The 6,502-nt window shown below is 50.7% G+C and overlaps 1 pseudogene; it reads left to right on the forward strand.

Annotated features, from left to right (window-relative positions):
* Positions 1-691: 691 nt before the first annotated feature.
* On the forward strand, positions 692-1,841 carry LOC132372478 (E3 ubiquitin-protein ligase KCMF1-like; annotated as a pseudogene).
* Positions 1,842-6,502: the final 4,661 nt, after the last annotated feature.

Consider the following 6,502-nt stretch of genomic DNA (forward strand, 5'->3'; position numbering starts at 1 on the left):
TCCCTGTAGCATGGCGGGAAGGTCGACTCTAGGCCAAGCCTGAAAAACAGTACAGAGGTGGTAGTGAGGGGGCGGCCGCCAGGCCGAGGGCGGTTTCGGGCGGTCTCCGGCGCCCGGCGCCCGACCGCTGCCTGCCTGTGGGTGCGCGGAGATGACGTGCCCCGACCCGCTGCCTCCGCGCTGCTCCCACAGTTCCCTCCCGCCCAGGGCACCAGGTGTCTTGACCCGGCACGGCCAGCGAGAGGCGGGGCTGCAGAGCAGGCGGGGGAGTGAGGTGGAGGAGGAGGAAGAAGAGGAGGAGAAGGCGGACGTTGGAGCCCGGGGAGAGTGGCGTTTGGTGGGCCGGATGTAGGGAGGAGCGGGATTTACGGAGCGCGGCGCCACAACCTGGAACCGGCGGGCCCGAGAGTGACCGAGTCAAGGCATGCGCCAGCGGAACCGCGGCGTCGGACCGTCTCCTGGAGGAGCTCAGCCCCGTCCAGGCCCGGCCTCATTCCCAGCCCGCGCTTCCTCCAGCCGCCGCCGCTGCGGTGCCGCCGCCACGGTAGCGCTCTGCTGCCCACCCCGTCCCCGCGGCCGAGCCCTGGATTCCAGTGGAAGAAGGCCGTCCCACGAGTGCAGGACCAGGACACCGCGGGGGACACTGCAGCCTGAGCTCGGTAGGGCCCGCGTCGCCACCCTCTGAAATAGGATGTCCCGACATGACGGTGTCAGCTGTGATGCATGTTTCAAGGGAAATTTTCAAAGTCACAGCTATAAGTGTTTAATATGCAATGGTTACGATTTTTGTGCATTTTGTTATGAGAGTGGTGCAAGAAGAACAAGGCATACAACTGACCATCCAATGCACTGCATGTTAACAAGCAAGTGTAGATGTTGATTTGTACTATGGTTCCTAAGCTTTCTCTGTAGAGCAGCCACAGGGTTTTACTTGTCCCTATTGTGGAAAAATTGGCTATACGGAGACATCTCTTCAAGCACATGTTACTTCTGAACATGCAGAAACATCAACAGAAGTGATGTGCCCAATATTTGCAGCATTACCTGGAGGCAGTCCTAATCATGTCACGGATGACCCTGCAGCTCGTCTTACAGTTGAACACAGAGCCCCTAGAGATTTAGATGAATTGAGCGGTTTTCGACATATACATAGAATGTTTCACCCTGGCTGGGGATTGGGAGGCCCTGGTGTACGTAGATCAAACATTCATTCCAATAGCAGTTCTACTGGCAGACTTTCTTCTTCTCGGACTTCACATTCTCCAAGCAATAGGGAAGCCATGGATCCTCTAGCTGAGCTTTGATCCCAGTTATCAGGAGTGAGACGTTCCGCAGGGGGACAGCTTAATTCCTCTGGCCCTTCCACTTCTCAGTGACAACAACTCCAGATACAGCTGTATCTAGAATGACAGCACGCCCTGGCAGCACGGCCACAACTGGACACTGCACGCAATGCAACCTGGCGTACTAACACAAGGAATGTCACCACTACAATCACACATTCCACAGAAACAAACAACACAACTAACACAGAAAGCAGTCAGCAAACTATCCAGAATTCCCAGTTTCTTCTAACAAGGTTGAACGATCCTAAATTGTTTGAAACAGTGCACCAGTCCATGGAAAGTGAGTGCACAGACCACACTCTCTTTATTTAAGAGCGCCTTCGATCAACTTTAGTTCCTGAAGAGAGCTCGTCCTCAGACGAGGATGAACGGGGCGAATTGGCAGATTTTGGTGCTATGGGCTGTGTAGATATTATGCCTTTAGATGTTGCTTTAGAAAACCTAAATTTAAAAGAGAGTAATATAGGAAATGAACCTCCACCACCTCCTCTTTGATGACACCCCAATTCACAGACCATGTCCTCTGTGCTGTATTTCCCAATGAATGTGGACAACAACTATCTTGGGTTTGATTGGTGATTGTAATTTCAGGTCTGTCACTCTTGTTTTATTGTGTACATTCAAAAGGAAGAGCGAAAATCTATATGAAAATCCTTTCCACTTAACTAATTTTTACCTCTAGCTGGAAAATATAGGTAGCAGTGCAGGGTGATCTCTGCCTCCTGTACCTTGACATGCAAAAGCTTCTCCTAATACTCCACATTCAAACTGAAGAGGAAAATTGAAATATCTAATGAAGCTGCTGTGTATGTTTATGAATATTAATCGATAAAAACTGCTGGGATATTTTACCTCAAAAAAAAAAAAAAAAAAGAGTATCTAAATACCGGTAACACTCCAAGGCATTTGGATAGTCCAAAGTCTCGTAGGCCTGAATAGGTCATTACATGCATAATGCTACTCACCACACGCAGAAATCCCAGCCTCAAACGTGTCATCATGGAAGGGCCCAGTGTGTCCCAAATGTCTCCAGTAGTCAGGAAGCGAGTGCCTGTAAATGACCTGTGGGATCAGGTTGGTAACTGGAGAATGTCGGGAAAGCCCGCATTTCCCCCTTTGGAAAGCGACATGGTTTTGGCGTCCAAGGTGTCTCTAACACACACTGCCCATCTATTCGTCACTCTACAAATATTTATGCGAGGAACAGTGAGTTTTCCCTAAAGAAACCAGGTACTTTCGATTCCTTTCTGGGAGCTCATCCCACAGCATTCTGTAACTAATGTGCCAACCAAATGTGACCTCTAGTTTAGAGGTAAGGTGCACATTTTCCCATCACAAAAGATAGGGTGCAACAGTTTCCAGGAAACCTTAGTCAATGGACTGCTTTAGCTCCAGTATTCCTCACAGCACTCAGGATTCTCGCATGTTTACTTTTCCCGTGGAAGTACACTGTGGCCCAAAAGCCTTCTTAGCACCATCCTGGGAAACACATCTCTGGGCACCATCCTTTCTTTTCAGTTTGAAGGACTAGGACCAGCTTGCTTAATTCAATGGATTGCATTCCTCAGTTTTCAAACAACATCAGGAAGACAGTTCTTGGTAGGCTTTCTTTCAATGTGGGTGTGCCAAAGTGAGGAAACCTGAGCTGCAATGTAAAAACACCGGGTCTCCAATTCATTTTGAGAACTCATGTTGGACGTCTCTCTAATTGAAGAGGAAACCAGACATTAGGTTCAGCCAAAACTAATGTAGAGATTTACTTTGAGCGCTGCTCAGCATTTAGATCATCCAAAGACACCTAGGCCTATTGAGGGCATTTAGAAGATTCTATAGTTAATTGCTCACAGTACACGTAGCATCCAAACGTTTCATCGTGCAAGAGCAATCTTTGTTCCAAGTGTCTCTTTTAGCTAGTCAGAAAAGATAAGTAAATATGCTGTGTGATCTACTTTGTAATTGGGAGGACTAGAAAAGTCAGTATTTTTCCCTTTTAAAGACAGAAAGTGGCGACTTCAAGGCTGTCTGAGGTTAACCATCTTTTATTCACTTCTGGGAATGCCTCTTTGAATAAAAATGCGTTTTCTCATAAGTAGTGGGGAGGTTTCCACTGCTTGCTCAGAGCTCACGTCACTGCCCACTCTAGATGAAGTGCAAAGAGAACGTGACCCCTAGAATCAAGGTAAGCCCCAGTGTTTCCCATAAGCAAAGTTTGGTGTGCAGCAGTATCCATGAACCCTGAGTCGATCGACTGCTTGAACTCCTCGATGCCTTTTCCTAGGCTTAAGACCGTCATGTATGGAAATCATGTGTTTGGGAGACAGTTTTGTCCTGTCAGTTCCTTGGATATCTTCCGAGAAAAATAACACGAGACCGACTGTTGAGATCAACTATTTCTATGCAGTGGGAAGAGCAATTAATTGCTTTTTGGTTGTATATCTCACTTTCTACAGCTTTAAAACAGCCCTGGGGACACAGTTTGACCCATTCTTAAGTTCAACGTTGCTCTCCCTTTCTGAGTGTCACTGAGGTGCAATGAATCAATCCCCATGACTAAAGTACTTCCTGGAAACTCGTTCTTGTCATCTCTCTTCCATGACAGGAAGATAGAACTTGGGTGAAGCCAGATAAACGTAGTTGCCCAGCTTCTAGCCTCCGCAGATACTTTTGAGTAGGAAACGAGCACTTTCCTCCGAGAAAGCTGGCTTCTGTCATGCTGGAGGAGAAATAATCCCGCAGACCTCGTTCCGCCTGGGAAAGCGCAAGTCCACCCTGAGCCTCAGGGTAGTGTCTAAGTTACCACCGGGAAGCTCTGCATGCGTCGGTTTCCATGAGGTCTCCACCGTTGTTGTGCTTCAGTGGAACGCGAGGATAACTTTCAGGACTCCAAGCACTCTGGCCTCCGCACCATTTCCAATGCAAAAACACGGAGACCGCCCACGTCTCCTCTCGGCCTGCTGAGCAACAAGCAGCCATGTAGGCCCTTCGGAACACTTCTTGGCATGCAGACCCAAAGGCGGCACACTGCTCTCTCTCTTCTTGAAAACCTAGGTCACCGAAGCTTTCCCCAACTCACGAGGACGGTCCGAGCCGGTCTCAGGTGCTGGGCAACTTGGACTCAGTGAGGACAAGGGCCCTACCTGCACTGAGACAAACACACTGCTCAGCGTTCCTTCCGGGAGCTCACACCTGCCAGCTCGCTAGGTTAAGCATGACGTCGATGTGAGATCCAAGCTGAGCAAAGAGCACAATTCCTCACTTTACACTGCTAGTCCCCCGGAAGAGGCACTGCCAACTAGGCCTCGCTCAGGCCAGCCCTCCGTCAGGGATCTTGCCACACTTCAATGCCTGCACAGTGAAAGGTATTTAGCGAAGTTCCCAGGGTTTCGCCATGCTCTCCCTCGGCAGCTCCACTACTGCAGGGACTCATGTTTGCTGTGAACTAGGATAGGTGACCCTGCTTCGAAAAGCAGTCTTTTCCCCTTTGGATATCTGGATTCTTGTAGCCTCAGAGCTGTTTGTGAAACCCTATGAAGACCCAGTTTCTACTCACTGCAGGCACGCCCGGGGAGGAAACGAGTATGTTCCCCCAGAGAAAGAGGCTGCTTGCAAGTGTCGAGGGGAGTTTCTCAGGTGCCCAGTGTGTCCCGTTTGTCTCCCTTCGCATCTGCCATACTGCAGGTACTTATGCTGGGTGCTGACAAGCGTAGGTGGCTCTGCTGAAAAAGAGGCCTTTTCCCTTTGGAAGCTTGGATTCTAGTGTTTCAGGGGCTGCCTGCCAAAATCAGGAGTTGCCCAGCTTCTAGCCTCCGCAGGTACGCTTGCGTAGGAAACGAACACTTTCCCCGAGAAAACGGGTTCCTGACACGCTGGAGGAGAGATAATCCCGCAGACCTCGTTTCACCTGGGAAAGCTCAAGGCCACTCTGAGGCTCAGGGTAGTGTCTAAGTTTCCAACGGGCAAGCTCTGCGTGCCTCGGTTTCCATGAGGTCTCCACCTTTGTTGTGCCTCAATGGAACGCGAGGATAGCTTTCAGGACTCCAAGCACTCTGGCCTCCGCACCGTTTCCCATGCAACCTCACGGAGCCCCCCCACGTCTCCTCTCTGCCTGCTTAGCAACAAGCAGCCGTGTAGGCCCTTCAGAACACTTCTTGGCATGCAGAGCCCAAGGCGGCACACTGCTCTCTCTCTTCTTGGAAACCTAGGTTGCTGCAGCTTGCCCCAGATCACGAAGACAGTCCGAGCTGGTCTCATGTGCTGGGCAACTTGGACTCAGTGAGGACAAGGGCCCTACCTGCACTGAGACAAACACTCTGCTCAGCGTTCCTTCCGGGAGCTCACACCTGCCGGCTCGCTATGATAAGCAGGACGTCGATGTGAGATCCAAGCTGAGCAAAGAGCACAATTCCTCACTTTACACTGCTAGGCCCCCGGAAAAGGCACTGCCAACTAGGCCTCTCTCAGGCAAGCCCTCCGTCAGGAATCTTGCCGCACTTCGACACCTGCACAGTGAAAGTTACTTAGCGACGTTCCCAGGGTTTCGCCATGCTCTCCCTTGGCAGCTCCAATACTGCAGGGACTCATGTTTGCTGTGAACTAGGATAGGTGGCCCTGTTTCGAAAAGCAGTCTTTTCCCCTTTGGATATCTGGATTCTTGTAGCCTCGGAGCTGTTTGTGAAACCCTAGGAAGTCACAGCTTCTACTCACTGCAGGCACGCCTTGGGAGGAAACGAGTATGTTTCCCCAGAGCAACAGGCTGCTTGCAGGTGTCGAGGGGAGCCTCTCAGGTGCCCAGTGTGTCCCGTTTGTCTCCCTTCGCAGCTCCCATACTGCAGGTACTTACGGTGGGTGCTCACAAGGCTAGCTGGCTCTGCTGACAAAAGCAACCTTTTCCCTTTAGAAGCTTGCATTCTAGTGTCCCAGGGGCTGCCTGCCAAACCCTGAAGTTGCCCTGATTTTAGCCTCCGCAGGTATGCTTGCGTAGGAAACGAGCACTTTCCCCCGAGAAACCGGGTTCGTGCCACGCTGGAGGAGAAATAAACCTGCAGAATTAGTTCCGCCTGGGAAAGCGCAAGGCCACCCTAAGCCCCAGGCTAGTGTCTAAGTTACCACTGGGGATGGTCTGCGTGCCTCGGTTTCCATGAGGTCTCTACCGTTGT

The sequence above is a fragment of the Balaenoptera ricei genome, chromosome 10 (assembly GCF_028023285.1).
Source record: "Balaenoptera ricei isolate mBalRic1 chromosome 10, mBalRic1.hap2, whole genome shotgun sequence".
Taxonomy (NCBI): domain Eukaryota; kingdom Metazoa; phylum Chordata; class Mammalia; order Artiodactyla; family Balaenopteridae; genus Balaenoptera; species Balaenoptera ricei.